Raw genomic sequence first — 24,272 nt, 5'->3', positions numbered from 1 at the left:
AGACGCTCTTCTGTTTCAATGCAGGATTGTGTTCATGAGTGGGTTTCCTCTGCTTCCCTTGGTAGCAGGTAAATTTTATTTTGTGTACTTGCAGCACAGAGATGTCAGGTTTTCCTCCCTCTTTCAGCAGCTGCTGACCATTTTTTTTGAGACTATGAGGCAGGAGCACTTCCTGGTTTTCTCCAGCAGTAAATGGTAGCTACTTGCTATGATACAGAGGTTCACATGTGTACAGTTCTGTTCTGTCTCTCAGCAGTGGCTGGTCACCATCTATATGCATATGCAGTGGAGAGCAGGTCTTCAAGCTTTCTCACAAGCACCCAGTGGTGGCTGTAGAAAAAAGCTGTCATGTAGGTTTCCCTCCCTTTATGTCTGGGATTCCCACAGATTCTAAACTGTCACACAGGCACATACTCAGCCTTTAGAAATTCGATAATGTTGAAGAATTTTTGTTGCCTGATATTATGGTTGCTACCACTTCCTCTCATGCTCCACAAAGATGGAACAATTTATATGTCCCTTTTGTCCTCTGAGAGGCTTGTCATGTATTGGGATTAAGTTTACTTTATTGCTTTATGACTTTAGGTCTCTGATGGGTTAAAAAAGTTATAATTTTATGGTTTATCTGGTTGCTACCCATTGTTATGGTGAGGACAATATTTTATTGCAGTTTTCTACATGCTATGTAAAAGTGGAACCAGGCAATATCACTTTTATAGTGTAGAAGTACAATAATACCAAAATGGCAACTATTCTAAGGAAATTGCCTCACATTAAAAGTGACGGCTTGACACAGTTTCACATTTTTAGTCTCTTCAAAATAAATCTGGTATAAGAATTGTTCTGTTAGAGATACCTCAAGTTAAACTCCTTTTGAGTTTGATATCATCAACTTTTTCTAACTTCCTTTGGTTTTGTTCATTCCATACTAGGGATTGTGAGTTTTTAAATCTGTTCTCTTGACCTCTCTGTTCTTGCTTCTATCTTTTTGCTTAAATTTTAAATTTCAGCTACCCATTCATATCAATTTATTACTAAAATATCCTCTAATTGTCGTGCTGAATTAAACCTTGGTGCTTACTAGCATGCGTATCTTAGATGAATGCCACAGTTTCTCATGAAAACAAAGCTCAGAGTAAACATAAAAAGCATATGTTCCATCTAAGCCTCTCCATTGATTCTGAAAAGTCCTGGGCATGAGATCCCATGATGATTTTCATCGCTAGTACAATATGTTAAAATAGAATAAAAATGCTTATTTCATAAAGATCTCACAAATGCCATTTCTATACTAGAAATAGATGTTTGAAAACTAAAGAAAAAAGTTTCTGCACAACTTTAAAAATGGGAAAATGGAGTTAACTGATATTAGATTCAAAGGAACTGTAGATAATCTCTCATATGATATGCAAAAATGCATGGAGTTTTATGATGGAATTTATAATAATTAACAGAAGGACACATTTTAAAAATATATTTGCCATTTCTTTCTATTAAGAAATATTGGAATCTTAGCCTGCTGGGGCAATTTGTGTTTTGTCCTGATTTTGAGAAAGGAGGTGAGTATCTTCAAAAAATGGTATTCTTCTTGTATGACACTAACTTCTTACATAGTCATGCTTAACTTGATGTCAGCTAAAAGTTATTTGTAAATAAACAATTATTTAATTACTGTCTTCTTCATTTTATTCCATTAGCATTCCATTAGAAATATAATTCATAAACGCATTCACTGGTACTTTTAAATACTACATGAAGATTCAACAATATTACTTGAATTGTCAGGTATTACGCAATTTTTCCAGCTTTTTAATTTAACTTTTGTTATGGTAAGTCCTTTCCTTTATCTTATACATGTTTACAAATGTGTTTAAAAAGGAGAGACAGCACTGGGTATTCAGGAATATCTTTGAGGTGTTTATGTTTATAAAACCAATCATTCATTTGTTACACATTTAAAATTTTTTATTTACTTTTAATTTTTAGGGGTGTACTGACGTAAGAAACAATAATGATGATTTAACTAATGCTTCAAACAATGAACATTTGCAGAGGGAATAAATGTGGAAATTAACTTAGGTTTTTAATATATTTGCATGGAAACATTCTATTTCTGGAAATGTCTTTATTGTTTTAAATGGCAAAGTAAATTTTTGTGAACTATATGAATTAAAACAGTTTAGTCAATTCAACATTGTATGAGATTTAACTAAATATAAAGGTCTCAGAATAAAATCTCATTTGGGTCATGATGACATAAAAACTATACAATATTTGACAAATCATGTGAACTTTTATTATTAGTGATGCAGCTATTCTATAAAACAACCTGGCCCACGAGGTTAAGGAAAACAAGTAAACTGATACTACCCAAAGAGATGTACATTTTTTATTTGGCTGTCATCGTATAACATTTATTTTAATGGCAAGTGTATAAAAACATGAGTATAAGTCCTTTTTCTACAATCTGATGTATCCCCCTACCCTAAGTGCAAGTTTGCACATGAGAAGACCCATAACAGAAAACACATCGTGCTCTTGAGCACAAGAAGACTTTCTCCTGACCTCTCTTCCTACGTTAGAGATGCTGTCATTTGCAGTGTTTTGTCTATTTTGTTTAGTTTTTATCATCTTTAGCTTTTACCTTACTCCTAAAATTGAGTATTATGACAATCCTTTGCACATCAGCAATTACTAAAGCAAATTTTTCTTCCCTTAAAAAAGTTTATATTGCATTGCACTTAGGGATACAAACATTTTCAAACATTGTACAGTGATGCCTCATGTACCATCAGTCACACAGTTGAGTTGCAGTTGTTCTGCATCCTCCCCAGTGTTTGATATTGGCAATTTTATTTTTTACTTAATAGTAAATATCCTAGTAGATGTTTAGAAGGATCTTATTTTAATTTGCATTTCCTTAGTGCTAACGTTGTAGAATATTTTTATATGATTAGTCATCATTACTATACCTTCTCTGGTGAAGTATCTATTTAATTTATTTAATTAGGTTCTTTGTTTTTCTATTGTTGAATTTGAGAGTTCTTCATATATTTTACATACAAGTCTTATATCAGAAATGTGATTTGCAAACTTTCTGTCTAATTAAATATCTTACAATAATTTAATCAAATATACTGAGAACTAAACCTTAAATCCAGTCTTTAAAACAATGAAATTTTTGCTCACTGCAAAAGTGAGAGGAACAATGGATCACATTTCCCATCTTCTCAGTAGAAATCCAGGCACTAATGAGAAAATTCAAATAGAACACACTTTATCATAGCTTCAATATCTGTTTTTCTCTGTATTTTTTTGGCAAGGGACAATTGCAAGAAAATAATAGTTTTCAGAGAGTTTCAAAGGCTTTAGTTAATTAACTTCGTCTTCCCCATTTAGAATTGAAGTCGCTACAACTGGTGCCTACATCTCATTGAAAATCAGATGGACTGAAAGATGAGCTATCTGCTGTAATATAAAAGTGCCCTGTGCATTGCACATCTAATAACTCTTTTCATTCCCTCTGAGCTACCAATATCATTGGAACAGTTCCTTATAGGACACACAAATGTTATACCCATTCCTTCTAATATCATCATCAGTGTTTTCATTTTATTCTTTGCAATTGTGTAGTTCCTATGTTTTTCAAGGTCTAATTCTGCATAAGTTTATGAATACTGGAATGATAAAATGGCAGAGAGATGTAACCTCAGAGATATTCAGATTTCCTTCTTTCCTTTAATGGGAGAGGAAACAGACCCTAGTAGGGGAATGCATTGCCTGAAATCAGAAACAGGTATCTGGCATCATTATCTGATTTTGTTTCATTCCAACATACAAAGCTTTCTAAATAATTTTCAATGATCCCCAACAGATAGAAATTGTTGGCATGACTTGTCATAAGTGGCCCCAGGAAGTGAGAATATACTAAAAACGTACAGGGTGTCAGTAGACACTGGACCTTTAGATTTTTGTAGCTGGAAAGTTGCCAATTAAAAAGTTTCAAGCAGGGCTTCCCTGGTGGCGCAGTGGTTGAGAGTCCGCCTGCTGATGCAGGGGACACGGGTTCGTGCCCCGATCCGGGAGGATCCCACATGCTGTGGAGCGGCTGGGCCCGTGAGCCATGGCCGCTGGGCCTGCACGTCCGGAGCCTGTGCTCCGCGACGGGAGAGGCCACAGCAGTGAGAGGCCCGTGTACCGCAAAAAAAAAAAAAAAAAAAAAAAAAAAAAGTTTCAAGCAGCTTCTGCCTTACTGGTCATGGGTTGGCATTGTACTTTGAGGAAGTTGACTCCTTGTTTTGGGAAGACAGAATTGAGTGTTCCTTTTGGCTGTGAAGATTTAAGCATATCTTAAACTTGTCGGGGACCTGGGTTTATGAACTGTCCGTGCACATGGCAAATGGCCCTCCAACCCAACATTTGCCTCTTGTTTCACACAGGTATGTACCTGAGAGCAACAGACTCATGTGGGAGCAGAGTGACCCTGCCACTGATGTCTTCTCCTTGTGACGAAAAGATACTAGGACACACCTAAGGGCCAGTAGCTCCAATGAAGACCATATGAGAGGGAAGGAAAACCACAGAACCGATAGGAAAAATTCCTTAAGAGAAAGAGGAAACCAGGAACAGGCCAGGGAGAGGGAAACTGGTTCTTTGTACTTTTTTGCTTTATTGATGCTGGACCCCGTCACTACTTGACCTTGCTATGTTTGGAAATGTTCTGGAGAAAATGCTGTGTCCAGGTATACTGAAAGTACCCTGTGCAGCACTAAAAACTGTGAAGTTTGCTTCCCATGCTGTTTTGCTGTAGGACACACCTAACTGAACATGGATTTGAGAGGAAAATGCTCTCACTCTGAGTCTGGGCGAGCTGGCAGCATCTGCAGAGGTGATCAGGTAGAGAGCAGGGCATATTGTCAGCAAGAGCCAGCCGGCAGCTGGCCAGACCCTGCCTGAGGAAGACGCCCAGCTTCAACATGGCTGTCATGACCTCATGGTCCATAGCGCAGTGTCATGTGAGTGGGAGAAATGGTAGTGGAGGCCAGCCGCGTGGTTTGCTGAGCTCAGTCATTGTGGAGCCCACCTAGCTCCTGCTTCACTGACTGACATTGGCTGGTACTCAAAAATGAATTCATGAACAAGTTTAAGCAATCCTTGTGATCTGGGAAAGGAAGATCCTGGATAAAAACTGGATTTCCAGCTCATTTATAAGATGAGAACGATTATCATAATAGTTTTAGTTCTTAAGAGAAAAGTGATTTTATTGCCTTTTCACCTTGGGTTATAAAGCCTGAGATGTATCTTATACAGCACAATGAATCTTCTCATATAATAATTTTTCTTATGACATCTTTACCACAGGTAAACAACAGCACACACACAGGCTGCCCCCGATGCAGAAGAAGCTTTTTCTTCAGCACAGATACCTGTAAAAATTGGAAATTTGGAAACAAATCAGAAGCAGATAGCTATGGAGCCTGCCTCATGCAAGCTATGTATGTGCTTAGGGTAAATGAACGTACAGAAGACACCAGTTCCTGCTCTGGTGGAGACTGTTTTATTGTGCACAAACATTTACTGCTCTTTCTATGGGTGGATCACACTTCCCACTCCACCGTGGGTGGTTTACTGTGAACTCCTCTCCATGGCATCTGAGGTCAGGGTAGTGTGATCAGCAATGAGTCGCCATTAGTTTCCATCTCTGGTTGACATTAGTGAGCACAGTCTCCTTACTTGATTTTCCTGCAGGAAAAGAAACATGGGTTGAGAGATGCTGAGGTGTTTGTGCTCCTCGTTTCCACAGCGTTTCCTGAGGCACTCTCAAAGTGGAGATGACATTTTAGCAGATATACACATGACAGTGAGGAAATGAAAAGTTAAATATGAATAAAAGAGAAGTTGATCAGGGTAATGGGGACTAAAAATGGGGCAGGAGAAAAGCGGGTTTGCAATTTCAAATAAGGGGCAATCATGGTAGGCCTCATAAGAAGATTAGGTTGAGTAAAACTTTTTCTTCTAGGGTTTAAGTAGAACTGTGTTACCCCCATCCCTAAATTTTTGGCTATACCATCACATTTTAATAACTCAGTGTTCTATTTTTCTCCTCATATTTGCCTATCCATTTTGTCCAAATCAAATACATGTTGGACACCTACCAAGTGTCCAGCTGAGGATGCGCCAGGCTTTGGGGATGATGGATGAGACAGACAGGAATCCTGTGGTCCCAGCTGAGGGTCAGAAGCTGGCACAGCTGTTCTCAGGTGGGCTCCATTCCATGGGATGCTGAGGTCTGTTTCCAATCTCTATTCACTCAGGGACTCTGACAACTGCTGGCAGTCTGTGTCCCCCATCACCATCTGGTCCTCAAGATGTAATTTTTAATTGAATAAAACAACCCCGTGGTGACTAGGCAACAGTCACCCTGGCCTTGCTCTAGTGAGTCTGAGCATAGGACCTGCTCTGCCTTTCAGTCCTGTCTCAATCAGCCGCATCTAAAAATAGGCCTTCAACATCTGCCCTGCAATTCGTTACTAGTCACGTTCTTATTCACAGTTCACACCTACAAAACCATGTGGAAAAGAATAGCAAAGTGCTCCAATGTTCCAGAAGTAAACTTCATTTTCCTTCCTGTATGCATTCTGCTTGGTGGCAGAAGCATAATCTCAGTTTAGTCCCTTCTCTTGGGGTTTCATATAATCATTTCTCTGTCCCCCTGGCAGGCTGGGACCCTGGGAATCTCCTGAGGCTCTTTCAGGCTTGTTGACTAAGTCATTAGCCAACAGGCACAGCTGCCTCCAGGAGCAAGACAGGTCACGTGGGCATGTGAGGTAGTAGGGATGGGTGATGATGATGCCGGGAGTGAGGGGACAGAGTGAGAAGGAGACTGCGAACCTGAACGGGGTCAAAATCAAGATTAAACACGATCATTGCTAGTATATAAAAACACAGCTGATATTGTAAATTGATCTTGGATCCTGCCACAATGCTGAACCCCATTATTAGTTCCGATAGTTGTTTGTGTTTGTTTATATGTATGTATTTCTTTGGATTTTCTATATCCAAAACTATACAAATAAAAATAGTTTTATTATTTTTTACATTCCTTAAAAAAAATCAAGATTAAACAAACAGATACTTTCAGCCCAGGGGCTGAAACCAGGAATGCTGGCCCCTCCTGACAACAAAGCCACTTCTGCTTTGAGTCTTGCTATGTGTTCAGACCCCTTCTCTGAGGAAGGGCCCACAAGGTCCATCAGAGCTACAATTCCTGGACTCCCTCCCTCTCATCCCTTCCCTCAGGGTTCAGTCCGGTTGGAGACACCAGGATGCTGGGCCATCTCTCAAGCATTTTAGGATCTGCACATTTCTAACTCCCCTTCAGACTTTCCTCCTTGTGTGTATGAAGGGGGTAGGGTACAGCAGGGAGCCTTGTGGGCAGCCCTGACCTGACTATAGATCTAACTCCTAAAATGTGTACCCAAATCTGACAGTCAAAGGCCAGTACTCATCTCCAAAATACTCTCTGTATTTCTGCCTATTCTTCCCTTCCCCAAGGAAATGAATGCAGAATTCCCCATCCAGATTTTACAAAGTGTGAGACAAGTATCGTGTGTGATACTAAACAGCTTCAGAAGGGATTCGGACTCAAGGCATAAGTAGCATCCAATCACATTGAGGAAAAATCATTCTTTTTTAATTCTCTACCGTTTCTGATTACATCAAAGAGAAAAATGTTCTCTCAGTACCCTTATGCTCAAAAAATCACCCTGATACACACACTACCACTCTTTTTAACAGAAGTTAGGGGCATGCTCAGGCTTTCCCAGGGAATAGAATTTGGACAGAACTTAATAGGTTCAACTTTGTTTTCGTTTTGTGTATTTTATGCTTAACTTCTCCTTACAGCAATATGAGATGTGCTTACCATTTCAGTTTGGGTTATAAAGTTTCCTTTTTGAAATAATTTTCCATGAAATTATTTATTAAAAAATACATTGGATGTAGAAAACAAACTTATGGTTACCAGGGGATGGGGGGGAGGGATAAATTGAGAGATTGGAACTGACATGTACACACTACTATATATAAAATAGATAACTAATAAGAACCTGCTGTAGAGCATAGGGAACTCTACTCAATACTCTGTAATGGCCTATATGGGAAAATAATCTAAAAAAAGAGTGGATACATGTATATGTATAACTGATTCATTTTGCTGTATATTTGAAACTAACACAACATTGTAAATCAACTATACTCCAGTAAAAAATTTTGAAAAAACATTTAAAATAAATTAAATAAAATATTCATGGATGTATTTACATGCTTTGCAACACCATATTATTTTCTGGGTTATAGTGTTATATTTGTTAAACATCGGAATGAACTTACAAGAAAAATATAGGGAAAAAATACATCAGTAAGAGTATAGGTTGTTCAACAAGATAGTAAAAAATAATGTATGTGAGGAGGAAATGACTAATGTTTGGGCAATGCTGCCCCAACTGCCTATCTTGGGGAAGGTAAGCAATAAAAGGAACTTCAGGGATCTATACCTCCAACAGCATTTCAGAATAGTACCTCTCCACAAGAATAAAAGCAAATTTCCTTTCTTTGAGAAGGAAATATTTTAAACTATTAAGACTTCCAAAAAATTCTTTTTTTGTTATTCAGAAAACTTTTGCTTATCCTTGGCCAACTCCTCCACAAATTTTCTCAGAGATTGTTCCAAACCTTCAACATTTGCTTCAAACTCACCTTACAATTCACTTTAACCCAGTCCTAACTGACTCTTCCATCATTAAGGAAAACAGAGCTGGCCAGACCTGGTGTCCCCCAACTTCCCCTACTCAAAATGACAGTACATATACCTGTCCAGCCCTTCCACCAGTCTAACACAGAGATTCTTTCTTCTTTCCCTTCTCCCAGTATTTGATTTCACGGTTGCTAGGAAGTTAATTAATTAAATATTCGCTCATTCTTTTAGCTTTTTATCCTGTCTCTGTCTCTTGGTTATTTTCCATCAGTCCATGCTTATATTCCAATAACCGTTATCCTGGTGGATGCCTTCCTGTGGTGGTGCAGAATAATGACCTGATTTCCCCCTCTCCTGCTCCGTCTAACTTCCTAGAAGGTTTATCTGTATCCACTCTCTCCCCTCCCTGAAAAGGCATTTTTACAAAATTAGGGATGGTGAGAAACATTAATATAGAATCTACAGGAAGACATACATGCAGAAAGACTTCATGGGGAAAACATTGGAAAGATAATAACTATATACCTATAAACACTCACACTGGTAAACAAGAAACATGTCAGACTGATTCAGAATTGCACATTAATAGTCTCTATACACAGAATAGAGGTTAAAATAGGAGGTTTGGGTTTATCTAGAAACAGATGCAATAGCTAAAATAAATGCCCAGTATTCACAATAAAGCTCTAGAGGGTAAAGAATATAAAACAAAACAAGACAAACAGAAAGCAAACAAAACAAGGTGGGAAGAATTTGACCTTTGATAGCCAGTTCTTCTGTGAACTGAATATTGATTCACTGAAAATACCAGAAAATATTTTTTAAATGTTCCTGCTATTAGCTGTGTGACAGGAAAATCTTCCTAAATTATCTGAATCTTTTTTGTCTTAAATAAAAAAAAAATCTCCTTCACGGATAAGTTCTCAGGGATACATAAGAACATATATATCATGTACTGTCAGAAAGCTTCACTCAAAATTAATGCTTACTGTAGTTTAATGATGGAGAGTGAAAAGAAAAATCAGAAATCTCATACCTTTCAAAACTAATCTGGCAAAAAAAACCTTTGCATTTAATACAGAGGGTAGCAAACTTTTTCTGTAAAGAGCCAGATAGAAATATTTTTGGCTTTGAAGGCTATATGGCCAGTCATAATTATACTATTCTGCCATTGTAGGACAAGAGTAGCCAATGTGTATATGAACAGACATGGCTGTGTTCCAATAAAACTTTTATTTACAAACCAGGCCAAGCGCCAGATTTGGCCTTCAGCCTATAGTTTTCAAACCTCTGATTTAGTAGATTAGGAGGTACAAATGTGATTCAGACTTTTTGCAAGAGAAATTCTTACATTCTCTTTCTTTTGGTTTAATAAAACTTAACATCCAGTTGGTAATTTTTTTTAGATAGGTTACTGCCTGTATTTTGGAAATAAAGTCACATGCTCTTTCAGTATATTTCTAGAGAGAATCATGAGTTTAAGTGACTCCTATAAAAATCAGTTGTCTTTTGTTCCAAACGTTGTCTCTACATAAACATTCAAAATCAATGAAAATTAAGGTCATACATGTTAGGAAAACAGAATTCTGGCCTTGACTGATCATCACTATTTTTCTCTAGGGAACTAATAGCTGGAAAGAAAAGGAAAGATAGGCAAATTCCAATAATTTCATAGCTTGGAAAGGCAAATAGCTTATATTGATCAATAGTTTCAAAATCCAATAAGAAACATCCAGTAAGCCTTAAGTTAACATCCAGTGGTTAACTTAACCTTACATCATCTACCACAAAGAAACATTAAGTGTGTTATGTATTTTTTTCTGCTTATTTGCCACCAAAAGGAAAAAAAAAGTAGTTTAAAACTTCTAATCTTTGAGTTTGCTACCCTATTCTCTCATTTTTTATGTATCATCTTTCATTTAACATTTTATTTTGTTTTGTTTATCTTTTACTCTAAGAAAACATTGCTTACCTCTCTGACTCTGGAATTCAAGTCTTGTGCCTCTGACCTGTAGCACATATATGTGATGAAACACGTCATTTTTTCAGAGTAAAAAGCAGCCAAAAGGACACTTCTATACTAGTTAGCTTTTAATAATTCCCCTTAGGACAATTCTCATATGTTTCCTTCATACAGTTTCCTTCCACTACTCCATTTTTCCGGGAGGAAACCATCGACAATATTTTTTTTCCATCTAAGATATTTAGAGGCATTGTGCATATTATTCCCCACAAAGGACCTTCCAATTAGAATTTGTCACAATGGTTCCCTCTGAAATCTGTCAGGTTAAGGATTTCTTCTTTCTCAGAGTGAAAGTCTCAGGCTGACAGACAGTAGAACCACATCCATTGTGCATTTTTATTCCTCTTTGAGCCTTAACATTTAGGTCATCTATTTTTTCTTGTCTCTAGGGCTTTCCTTCTTAACCTCTCAGCAATAACTATATTCATGTTTTCTCTAGTACGTGTTACAACATCTCATTCCTTGAAATTTAAAGACCTTGAACCTTAATTTATTACAGAAATCCACATGAGCAAAGGAGGTCAGAGAATTTCCTCATTCATGTGAATAAATATAAGGATATTTGATGTTTATCTAAGGAGATGGAACTCCCTAAGAAAGACTAGATGATCCTGAGTCTCTTCTCCTAATAATGACACCAAACCCCTCCTTCTAATAGTAATTTTTGTTTTTAAATAACTTTAAGGTGTTTGCCCTCTTTTCAGTTATGTTTTAGGCTAGGGAAGGGGGCCAAAAATACTTTCATTCCCACAAATACACTCTTTAATGAAAATTTCCCATAGATCTAACTGTTCTCCTTTTGGATCCTGTTTCAAGGGTATTTTTTAAGGTGTGGTTTGTTCACTTAATTTTCACAAGGTGAAAAATCAACTTGGAATATAGGTTTTATGAATGTAAGTTACATTTTTTTCCATATTTCTTCAATTCATGACTCATATCTCTTATTTTCCTTTTATTGACTTCTGTAATCAAACTAGTAGGTAACATTTAAAATATTTGTCTGACTATACTTTTTCTAAATGTTTTTCCTGTTTTTTTTTTCTGGGTCAAGCCAGATACAAATACTGGATATGAATAGCTTTTGTGATAACAATAATCATTCCTTCTAACTTTTCAGCTGGGTCACTAAGAAGATTGAAAACTTGAAATCACATGCAAATTTTAGTGGCCTATTTAACTGACCACACATTGCTTAAGGACAAAATATAAAATACAAGACCCCTGGACATTAAACGCTTGAAAATTCTAGGGCCAAAATAAGAAGATTCAAGAAGGAGTGTATATTTTAATGTCTCTGAGGTAATGAGCAAAATTACACTTGCTGTTAAAGACACAAATAGATAGTTTGCTCATGTGAGTAAAATGCTTACTCTCAGGGGAGAAGATGAATTTCAGAAAGCATCCTCCACTTCCTTTTCCTATTACTGTGAGCTTAATATATGGGGAATATTATTCTAGATATGAGAAATCATGCACATCTTTATACAATAACCACAAGTGTGATCCATTTTTATTACAGGATTATTAGATCAAGATATGAGAACTTGGATTGTGTTTTAAGAAATATATGAATTAATTTTAAATTGTAGTTTTAGGCTAAAATCCCAGAAATGAACAAAATAATCTAATCCACAGCAAATGTAAAACAACAACAACAACAAAAAAACGGTTTTAAAGTCGAAGTGGGAAAACGCAAATGACAAAAAAAATCCATCATTTTAAATGAATACCTGACATCTTCATACATTTGAAAAAATTAGCCATACACTCATCTGGAAATTATCAATACTTCATCCAGCTTACCTAAAGTGTGCCTATCACAGTGCTGATTGAAATATTAGTGGAATAAATGGGCAGAATGCTTTGTGGATTTGTGTCAGCAACCTCCTCTTCACCAAATTAACTCTTAGCTAAGAACCCCCTCCCCCAAGTTCAGTAGTCTGAACTCATTTTCGGTGACAACCGACATCCACAAGCAAAATGAAGAGCATCTCAGAAACGCAGGACGAGCACCCAAACCACATTCCGAGGCAAAAAGTAACGAACCTTTGGCATTTGCTTCCCAGAAGGTGCCATTCCAGAGCCGAAGCTGCGTTGCTTTCCCGGTGTTAATTTTCCGGATCTCCAATCTTTCATGTCATAGTTGATCGAATATGAATACATTTCTATAACTAGATTGCTTGGAACTTGCTCAAGATCGACCTGTGACCTTCGTTTATGAAAAATGGCTATGCTTGATCTCTGCACACTGACACTGAGAATGCTCGATCGATGCTTACATTATAAAGAACGTGCAAACAACACAAATGGAAATTAAACCCTTTCACTCTCTGTCTGCGTCTGAGCATTCATAAATTGAGATAAGTGTGAAAGAGCTGTCCTCAATCAATTTCAGCTCCACTCCCTGACCTGATTAAGCTATGTGTATCAATATACATTCCCTTAATTAAATGCGGTTGGGTGAGAATTAATGGTATTCAAAAGAGAGAAATAATGGGGACTCATATTGCTACCCATCATTCTGTTGGGGAAAATAATAGACTGATGAAGAGGAAAGTTGACAGAAGAAAAAGCTGTTCTGTACATTATCATAATTATCTCCTATGCTGAGTGATTTCAAAGCAAGACACTAAGAATGTCACTTGTTTTTGCTCAGCCATCTCTCACGAGGTCTAAGCATTACAGGAAGAGGCAGAGGCACTGCATCATTCTGAGAAATTCCGTCCTGCTTTTGGTGTGCTCACAATTCATTCCCTGCTTATTTTGACACTGCTGCAAACATTTCCAAGCCTTTTCTGACACTCCATGTAAGCCATACAAGAAAGTGACTTTATAAGGCTCAGCTTTCTTCCTAAAGCATTAAAACTAAATGATCTCTCACTGGGCTGTTCAGCAAGATTCAATATGCGTCTCTCCTTTCTGATTGCTGTCTCATTTTCTTCTTTCCTGTCTTCTTTGTCCTCTGCAGAGCCAGCAGAATGTCTCCCACAGAAGACAGTCGTTGATGAGACTTTAGCCTGCAGGGACTCCGTGGTTTCCTGGGTGACTTTGCCGGGTGATTCTGATAGTGGTGGCCCTACACTGACTGCTGCTTTCATCCTGTGATATGCTGAGAATGTTGCTAATTAAAGGTTCTCACAGGGATAGCTTTTTACTCATTTTACTTCGGAGTCTAAAAGATCAAGAGCTGACAGACTAGAAGACTCACAGATTGGCTCAGAGGAGGCACGAGGAGACAAGCAGAATACAGCTTCTTGGGCTGGGGTTATAGTCATTCCACAGAAGATCTTACTGCAGCACCAGCTGATGTAGCTGCCTGTGGATTAAGCTGCCTTTGATACCATTTGCAATAAAGAGCTACCGTGTATGACAGGTAAGTCTTGAAGAGTAGGGAAGACTTACAGGGGAGTGAGAATTGATTACATATTAAAGTATTGGTATCAGAAAATGAGCCAGTTTGCCTGTGAATACAAGAAAAATGACAGATACCTGCTTCTCCTAACTCCTGGGAGTTAGGTCCTGAGGTAGAGAATTAGAGTCTAATGAAGCTTTAAGTTTACATCATGAATCCGCTGGCCTTGGTTGGTCCTGAATGCTGTTCTGACCAGAAAGACACTTGGGGGGTAGAGCCAAGCACCTCGTTACTCACCATACATGTCTTTTAAGAAAATGGCCCAGTGTTCCTGGAGCTCCAGAATTAGGCATTTTCTTTCCCTTAGGGAAACTCAGAACTAAAGAAAACCCAGATTTTTGGTGAATAGACCAACTGACTTTGCTTAAACTGGTTTTACTTGACTGTGGATGATTTTTATCCCATTACTTTCTATGTTTCTGATAATGTCAGCTCAGGTGAAGAACACAGGGGAATGCAAAGACCATTATCCATAGTCTCTGTCATCCTTGAATCAACTTATTTCTTTCCAGTATTTTCAGTTTCAAGTTCTCTCTCTCTATTAGTGTTCCTTTCTATCAACTTTTAAATGCGTTCGAATCTCCTCATACTTAAAAAACAACAAAACCAATACATATCCAAAAGGAAAAGAGGAGGAAGGGAAGAAGAAAATAACCTCTGAGTTGACGTAATGCTGGTCTTTCTCCCTTTAGCTGTCTGTAGCCCTCTCCTCCTCTGCTCCACAGCGAAGCTTCTTAAGAGATCTGCCTACAATTGTCCTCTCCACATGATTACATCCCACTCACACCGAAATTTATCTTCTATGTCCACAATTCTACCAAAAGTGTTCTCACCGAATCACCAACAACACTGTGGTTAAATCCAAAAGACACTTTCAGTCTTGATCTTATTCATCCTCAGCAGCATCCGAAACAGTCTCTCCCTCTAAGCATCTTAACTCCCATGATGCTTCACTCCCCCAGGGCTGGTCTCACTCATCTTTGGCCACTCCTCCAACTTCCCTTGCAGACTTCTTGCCCTGGGCTGCCTCTAGCTATCAGTATTAATATCTGAGTGTTATCTCCTCTTTTTCACTCCCTGCATCCTCTCATACATATCCATGGTTCCAATGATCAATTTTATATTAATGATTCTTAAATCTTTATTACTAGCCCAGATTGCTTTTCTGAGGTCCCAATTTATTTGTCAAAATCCTCACTGGGTATCTGAATTTGGATACCTCACCTGTGTCAGAAGTTATACATGTTAGGGAATAAACATAATTTTTCCCTAAAAATAAATTCTGTTTTCCTGTGGTTGAAATGACCATCAACTCAATTTTTGCAAACCAAAGCCCCGAGACTCAGTTTTGACTTTCCTCTGTCCCCAACTGCCTACTTATCACCAAGTTCTCTGACTGTGCTTCTCTGAATTGGTCTACTCGTCTATATCCTCACTTTAGGCTCCTTACATGAGCCAAGACCAATGCCGTTTTCCATTAGCATTACTGAAACTTCCTCCTTTTACACTCTCACTTTTCTGGATGCGGTCTTGCCCAATTTATACCCTCAGCTGCTCCTCTGAAACGCTTGCTCGTTTGTGTCACTCCAGACTTCCTCTTGCCTCTCCAACCCAATTTCTGGCCACTTTCCTCTGCTTTGTACTTTCCGTACATCATGAATAATTCTTTCACATTTAGGTCTTTGGATTCTGCCTAAAAGATACTCTCCCTATATGTCGCCAAAATTATTCCTTCTCATTTTTCAGAATTGTATCTAAATTACATTTTTTTCTAAGAAAATCTTAAAATCTCTGTAGCTCCACCGCAAACTAATATATTGACCTTTGCTATATACTGCTATGATTCCTTTAATATTTCTTAGTTTTATTATAAATATTTGCTTTATTGCCTATCAAATTGCTTAAAAGAAAGCAAGATCAGTGATTATTAACAAGCAGAATCATGTTTAGGGTTGAATATTTAGAGCTTCTTAAGAAAAACCTCCATTATTGTTAGTTAAATTGACTAAGAGTGGTCTTTTCAGGCAAAGACTTTTCCACGGGGCTTTGGAAAAACAATCAGCAGCAATTGTTTACCATTGTGGATGCCTGAGCCTGCAATACCAGCTTGGGCAAAAAAGAGCCTGGAGAGAAAATTAAAAGAAAGATCTGTCAATTGAGATGTCCACCAAGGGCTTTGAAAAGCTGTGACTATTAGAGTTAATAAAGAAGGTCAGAGTATTTCAGGATAAAGATCATTTTATAAAAATTAACTGTATTTATATACATTAGTGAACAATATGAAAGTAAAATTAGCAAAACATTCAATTCACAACATATTAAAAAATAAAATACTTGGATAATTTTAACCAAAAAGTTCATACTTGTGCTCTAAAGACTACAAACATGGTTGAATTTAGAGAAGGTCTAAATAAATAAAAAGATATCTCATATTCATGAATCAGAAGACCTCATTGTTAAATGGCAATTCTCTCTCAAATTTACCTACAGTTCAATGCTGTTCCTACTGAATTCCCAGCTTGGTTTTTTCATAGAAGTTGACAAACTAATTCTATATGGAAGTACAATCACCTAGAATAGCTAAAACAATCTCAAAAAAGACAAAATTGGAGGACTCACAATTCTTGATTTCAAAACTTATTGTAAAGAACCTGTGGTCATTTCTCCAGTTCATGAGTATATAATTACAATAAATATACCAAACTGGTGGAAATCCCATATTGACTCCTTGACCTAGGTAGCAAGGAATATTTAGAAGTGTAAGTGGGCACCTCTAGAGCTTCTAAACCTCTCAAAATAATAAATCAAAAGCAATGTATTTTAGCTTATCAAAATATGTCTTATTTCAAAAAAGTTTTGCCTAAACTACCTATAGTGGATTATACTGTCAAGAGTTGAGATTCCTAACTACTTACAAGCAACTATCTCTGAGTAGTGGAATTAAAGTAAGACTATTTTATAGTTTTAACTTCTCTTTTAAAATTAATATATGTTCATTGTGTAAGAAAGGTAGTAAAATTTTAATAGTGTTTTCCTAAGTGAGCTTTGGAAAGCCCACTATAGTTGATTAGGGTCCAGTATTGCCTTCTGGGATTGATTCTCTGGGTCTTTGATTTCTCCCTAAGAACCTTCCTTTTCTAGGCAAGTAACTGGGTAGTTTTCTTACCCTGCTTCCTACCCATAGTGATATGGGGTCTTTTATGTATTTATAGTAAGACAGCAGGTGGAGCTGGAGCAGCTGGAAGCTGGCCAAGCCTCTCTCTCCCTCTGTCTCTCTCTTCAGGGAGCCTCAGGACTTTTCTAAATGGTTTTTCTGAACGAGCATGTAGCTCGTGTAGCTGAGTGGGTTCAGAGGAGTCAGGCTTCCTGCCATGTGATTTTAGGTCACCACAATGAGAATTCCAAACACCAGGGTAAATGTTGCACCCCCTTTCCTCAGCAATACTACACCATCACTTCTACCATAAGCTATTAGTTTAAGTAAGTCATAAGCCCAGATTCAAAGATAAGTGACATAGACCCCTTCTCTTAATGGGAGGAGGGTCATGGTTACATTGTTGAGTAGCTTATGGGATGGGATTTGTTATTGGGTTATTTTTTCAAAGGACAATGTACCACAGAAAGTAACATCATAGTATTGATTAATTTTTTATATATGATCTCTCAACAATTAAATTGAATTCAGTGGAGTTTTAAGTGTTATTTAAGTGGAACATTGATGTGACTGTCTCTCAGTATATAATACAATTTTCAGTTCCATATCGGAGAGGGAAAACCCTCCAAATTGGGACCATTTGTAAAACGAAAAGGATGTTTACACAAATGTAACTTCAAGTCAAATTTCTTGAAGAGATATTTGAAGATATTGAAGAGATAACCCAGCTTAAAAGCTGGGTTAAGGAAATTAAACTCCAGGATTTTCAGAGATGGAGGTATATGGAAACATGTCTTGTCAGGTCATTTGCCTAAATTATAATTTAATATATGCTCCTGTCCCATCAAATGATAGTCAATACTATATTATATCAGTTATTGTCATCTACAAGTTAGAATGTCAAAACCTAATTTGGTGAATCTTTGGAGATAAAGAAAACAACCTAGAAATACTGTGGAAATGTAAATAGCTATGGGAAATCTTTAAGGACAGCAAATTCTTAAAAAGAAGGTCACCAAGTAAGATTAAGGCCATAGCAGTCCTCCTGTGATAGCTAAGATTATAGGTAGTAGAGAGCATAAGTGACATGTGATTATATTAATATAATTATTTTACTGCCAACTCAAATTTCTTTTACTTTGCTAATGAAATAATTGCTAGATGATGAACTAGTACATATTCTAACTTATTGTTGTTTTTTTTTGGGGGGGGGCGGTCAGAAGTAATTGCCAATGTAATGGGAAGTATCCAGTAATTGATTTCAAAATTTTCTCCTTTGCAGAATGCTCACTCTCTCCAGAAGTAGAGAGTAAGGCTTTTATTGATTAAACAGTTCAGGTTTGACCTTTCTGGCTGGGATTTTAAGATTGGTGCTCACAAGATCTTGCAGCAGCCCAAGGATATACATAGTTTGTTCATTCTGGAACCCCCTTATAATATGCCGAGGGAATTACCAGCCTATAATGACATGTAAATTAATTCCACATTCTGTGAGGTTCAAATAAAGTTCAGTGAGAAAGACTTCTCAGTACTTGTGATACTGAAATAAGCCCCACTCCACCATATAGATTCATAAATTTTTTACAATTTTTCATTATTTAAAATAAATAACACTCCCACTCTCTCCCAAGTGACTATGGGCTTAAGACACATTCCCCAAATAAACTAAGATGACAAACAAAATCAATAATCCAATAAGGCTGGAGGAGTGCCAGGGCACTCCAGTTTCTTTTTATGCCTGTTTCCCATTTTGTTTCTATAATCATTCAAGGTGTTTCCTTTAAGTTATGGAGCTCCACCAGCTGATAGTCTTGCTAATCCATTACCAGTCACCCTTTCTGTATGCCTGGTTCACTCTGAGAGTAGATCACAGCAACCCAGCTGACATTCAAGGATGTAGGTAGACCTTGTCTTAACCATTCTTATGCATAGCACTGATGCTGGTGGGAAATGTGGTAGAGAAAACATTTTAAATACAAACCTGTCAGGTATAAAACAGATGGAAGGTAAAGAAACTTATGCAGTCTCTAGGTGTTAAAATTATCCTTCCTCCTCCAAACCAAATGATTTTAACATTCTTATTTTTCTTATTTCTTCCATCTCCTTGTCTATCTCTTTGGGGAAAACCCACATCCGTGTGCCTTCAGAAAATCCACTTAGAGTTCTCCTAAAGATACACTTTTCCCTATTTAATTTTGATGAAATCAACCTCTTTTGTAATATTCAGTTATTTTAGACCTATGGCTTCATTCCTCTGAGGAACAGAGAATGAAAGGAACTCAATTTGTACAGGATATTAAAACTACACATCTATGAATCTAATGCTTTAAGTATTGTGTGTGAACAGTGTGACTTTAAGAATATATAGCTACTGGACCATACCTGCTTCCATAAACATCATACTCAGACCTTAATTTACAAAGCTAAAGGGAATGCAGAAAAATTTAATGGAGCTCAAATAAAAGAAGTGCTACACATTTTAAAAGATTACAAAATCAGCATCTTTTTAGAAAAAATCTGAGTTTCATGAATGGGTACTTATGAGGGATCCAGATGCACCAAAATGACAATCTGTTATTACTTGAGCACATTTCCCTGATGTCTTTCTGAGCAGAAAGATACATGCAGAAAGTTACTCTTTAGACTTTCATTTGAATCATCATGAGATGCATATTTGAGACTGCTTATTTTTGTTTCATTTGTGATTTAGTTTTGCTTTTGAAATGTAAGCAGTCATTGGATAAAATGAGTGATTTGGTGTCCAGCTATCTAACATGCACCCATAGTCAAACTTAGATGCCTTTTGTTGTTTGTACTTTAATAGCACTTCAAACACTGTTTCAGGAAAACAGAACCAATAGGAGATAGATAGATACATACATAGGTAGATGATAGATAGATAGATGAAGTATAGACAGAGATTTATGATGAGGGATTGGCTCATGCAATATGTAGGCTGAGAAGTCCCATGGGTCCTTGACTGCGAGCTGGAGGCCCAGGAAAGCCAATGGTGTGGCTCTAGTCCAAGCCCGAAAACCTGAGACCAAGGAGGGTGATGGTGTATGTCCCAGTCTGAGTCCAAAGGTCTAAGGACCAGAGTACCAGTGTCCCAGGACAGGAGAAGACCAATGGCCCAGCTAAAGCAGAGAGAACAAATTGGTCCTTCCTCTATCTTTTTTTTGTTCAAGCCCTCGGTGGATTGGATGTTGCCAACCCACTTGGTGAGGGCGATCTTTACTGAGTCTATAGATTTAAATGCTAATCTCTTCCCAAATCACTGTCACAGACACAACTAAAAAAGATATTTTACCAGCTATCCGGGCATCTCTTCACCCAGTGAAGATGACCCAGGAAAGTGACCATCACAGTACCTGTTCTTTCTCTATTTATTCCACTGTTTTTAACACAGGAACGGGCAAACTCTAGACACTAAAATGCACCTGGACAGGACCTATGTATTCAACTCTTCACTTATCCCACTGTGCTTAGCACAGTAATAGCACATTCCAAACCATAACGTTTACCTGAGCGAGTCCAACCATCATTCAGCCATTGACATGAATGTGTTGACACAAAGTATTTTCCTCAAAGCAATCCGTTTTTTTTTTTTCTTGCATTCTTTAAAGAATTAAAGTGTTTTGCTTACATATCTATCAAGGTGGTTTTCTGTTCTCCAAATCTCTCTTCCGGTCCAACAATCACATGCTATAATGATTAGCACAATGACAGTTATTTTTCTGCTCAAAGACATACAATGACCCACTACTGCCTGTAATAATATAGAAATACTCAGCCTGGCTCTGAGGTGTTCTGCTATGTCCATCTCTGAACTTTTTCTTTTTACTTATTATCCATTACTTTTTTTTTTTTTTTTTGGCCGCTCCGTGCTGCATGCGGGATCTTAGTTCTCCAACCAGAAAGCAAACCCATGCCTCAGCATTGGGAAGATGGAGTCTTAAGCACTGGACTGCCAGGGAAATCCTTATTATCCATTACTTTAAACTTATTACCTGTATTATTATTATCATCCTGCACTTACTGAGCACCAATATATCCTTTGAGAAAATTACCATCCTGATTAGTGAACATATGAGCTCACAGTCAATAGGGGATAGAGATATGTGAATAGATACTTCTAACACAATGAAATGGGCACTGACATAGAGGGAAAAGTCACATGAGAGCATTAAGAAGGAGAAAACCTAGATGGGTAGAGGGTAAGTTCCCAGAGAACATATATTAGATGAGCTGTTAACAATGAGCAGGAGTTTATCAAACAGATAAGGAGCAAAAGTGTATTTAAGAAGGAAAGAAATAGTGAGGAAAATTTGTAAGCATTAAGCCATATGCCAAGTTCAGGAAATGATCCATAGCATGACTATAGATTAGTGTGTGTCTGGGAAGGAGTGGTCAGAAATAAGCCTGTGGAAGAACATTACAACTAGACAGGAATCTCATGTTGGGAACCATCAAAGGTCCTCAAATTGAGGAATTTTATGGTCAGATTTGTATTTTATAAAATAAAGCAGTAAGTAGAATAGAAGATTGGCCAGAAAAAGTAATAACTAGAAGTAGAGATCCTAGTTAAAAGGGATTGAAATCACTTTTTTTTGCCTCTATGAGAGAGGTAATCACTGGAGTGGCTGGTTTACTAGAGAAGAGGAAAATATCCTGAGATAATTCTGAAATATTTTTATGGGACTCAATGGCTACTCAAATATGACACCTGAGGAAGAATATGGAACAATTGATTATGACTGTTACTTTCTAGACTGGGAAACAAAGTCAAAGGTAATGAAATGATATAAGATAAACTCAGCAAAAAAGAATTGGCTTTGGGTTTGAAGGAAAAAATAATAATTAATTTGGTTTGGTACATTCTGTGTTTGAAATTTTTTGCCGCTGTTAGATAATTTGTCTAGCAATATGTTAAAATTATGGCTTTAATGCTTTCTCAACTAAAGATCAAGATTTGACAAGCACTACAGTGATGGTAGTTGAAGCTGAGGGAGGGCATACTATGTCAGAAAAAGAGATGGATAATTAGAAAAAGAAAAGAGCCATAACTGCCAAAATTTGGAAGCAACCAAGATGTCCTTCAGTAGGTGAATGAATAAAAAAAACTGTGGTACATTTACATAAGGGACTATTATTCAGCAATAAAGAGAAATAAGTTGTCAAGCCATGAAAAGATGTGGAGGAAACATGAAGGCATATTACTAAGTGAAAGAAACCAATCTATAAAGGCTACATACTGTATGACTCCAGTACATATGAAATTCTGGAAAAGGCAAAACTATAAAGACAGTGAAAAGAACACTGGTTGCCAGGGGTTGGAGAGGGGAAGTTAGGGCAATGAAACTATTCTGTATGAAATTATAATAGTGGTATATGTCATTATCTATTTTTCCAAACCCATAACAGGTACAACACCAAGAGTGAAACCTAATATAAACTATGGAATTTAGGTGATAATGATGTATAGGATCATCATTCATAACAAATGTCCCACTCTGGTTGGGGAATGTTGATAATGGGGGAGGTTATACACTTGTGGGGTGAGGATTATAAAGGGCATCTCTGTACCTTCCCCTCAATTTTTCTATGAACCCAAAACTGCTCAAAATAAATGGTGTCTTTAAAAAAGGAAAGGTAAAAAGAGAGAGCCTATGGAAGACCAACATTTAGGGCAAAGTGTAGCCCACTATGGATAAAAACCCAGAGAAGAGAGAATTCTAAAAATACTGAGTTTTCAACGACACTGAATAATTCAAAGTCATTAAATAAGAGAGTGAATGAAACATATCTAATGGATTTATCAAGAATGTCGCTGATGCTGTTTGCCAGAATTCCATATATTATCAGTAGAGTTACCAGGATATAGGTTTGATTGTAGTAATTTAGAAGGAAAGGAGAAGTGAAAAAATTGAGACTGCAAAGATAGATTCATCTTTCACAAAATTAACAATGAACTTAGCAACAGACACATAACCTTAAGTGTGCAACGACACATAGTTGACCAAAGACGTGGCCGAAGACCAAAAGATACCATTTACCATTCACAATACTAGAATACAATATGAATGATACCTCTGGGAGTTGTGTAATGTAGTGGCTAGTGCAACAGGGTACATTGTAATAAAATATACTGAGATAAAAATTTGGGAAGGAAAAGATTTGCACAGGTTTAATAATTCTACTTTGAACATATTAAATCCAAAGAAGCTATAAGATGGAAATGAAATTCAGTTGTTTCTCCTGATCTGACTCTGGACATCAATTCAGATTGATTTTATTTAAAGTTAATGGAATAGGTAAGATCGCTCAGTGAAAAGATGCAGAAGGAAAAAGAAGTGGTCCCATGACTGCATGCAAAAGAACTCCAAAATTTAGAGATAAAATAGAGAAGAAGAATCCAGAAAAGAAAGATAAGAAGGAATAACCAGGAAGGTACAAGGACAATGCGGGGAATATTCCACCTTAAAAGTCCAAAGATGAAAGGATTTCAGTAAGTCAATGGTTAACTAATTTTAAAGACATTGATATGTTGAATAGATGAGGAGAGAAAGTATTCATTGCCCTTGCTAATGTGAAGGATGAATGATGGAAGGCAACTATGGTGAGAATTTAAATCTTCTATGTGGCTAACTGCGTACATTAACATGATTTTAATATATCACTCTCTTCAACAACATGGCTTGGCTATTCCAGGAAACTTTTCCCAGGAAGATAAAAGTTGCAAATAACTTCACTGGTTATTCCATACATTTCTTGACAGATCCATCAACCTTCAAGAAAACATAGAATGAATCATACCCCAAGATTCTTTGAACTCCTTACCCCCAAAACTTGCCTTGCTCTGTTCACCGATCCTATTATATCATGATGCTTAGTTGATCTTAACAAAGATTCTACACTGAAAGACTAC

At 37.2% G+C, this 24,272-nt stretch overlaps 1 long non-coding RNA gene across 1 annotated transcript; it reads right to left on the bottom strand.

Annotated features, from left to right (window-relative positions):
• Positions 1-5,541: 5,541 nt before the first annotated feature.
• Positions 5,542-14,089, bottom strand: LOC117196244 (uncharacterized). Its single transcript, XR_004476320.2, has 2 exons — positions 12,825-14,089; positions 5,542-5,742 (listed from the first exon to the last, which is right to left on the bottom strand). It is a non-coding gene; the product is annotated as an uncharacterized LOC117196244 (long non-coding RNA).
• Positions 14,090-24,272: the final 10,183 nt, after the last annotated feature.

The sequence above is a fragment of the Orcinus orca genome, chromosome 12 (genome assembly GCF_937001465.1).
Source record: "Orcinus orca chromosome 12, mOrcOrc1.1, whole genome shotgun sequence".
NCBI lineage: Eukaryota > Metazoa > Chordata > Mammalia > Artiodactyla > Delphinidae > Orcinus > Orcinus orca.
This window is presented reverse-complemented; position numbering and strand designations above follow the sequence as displayed.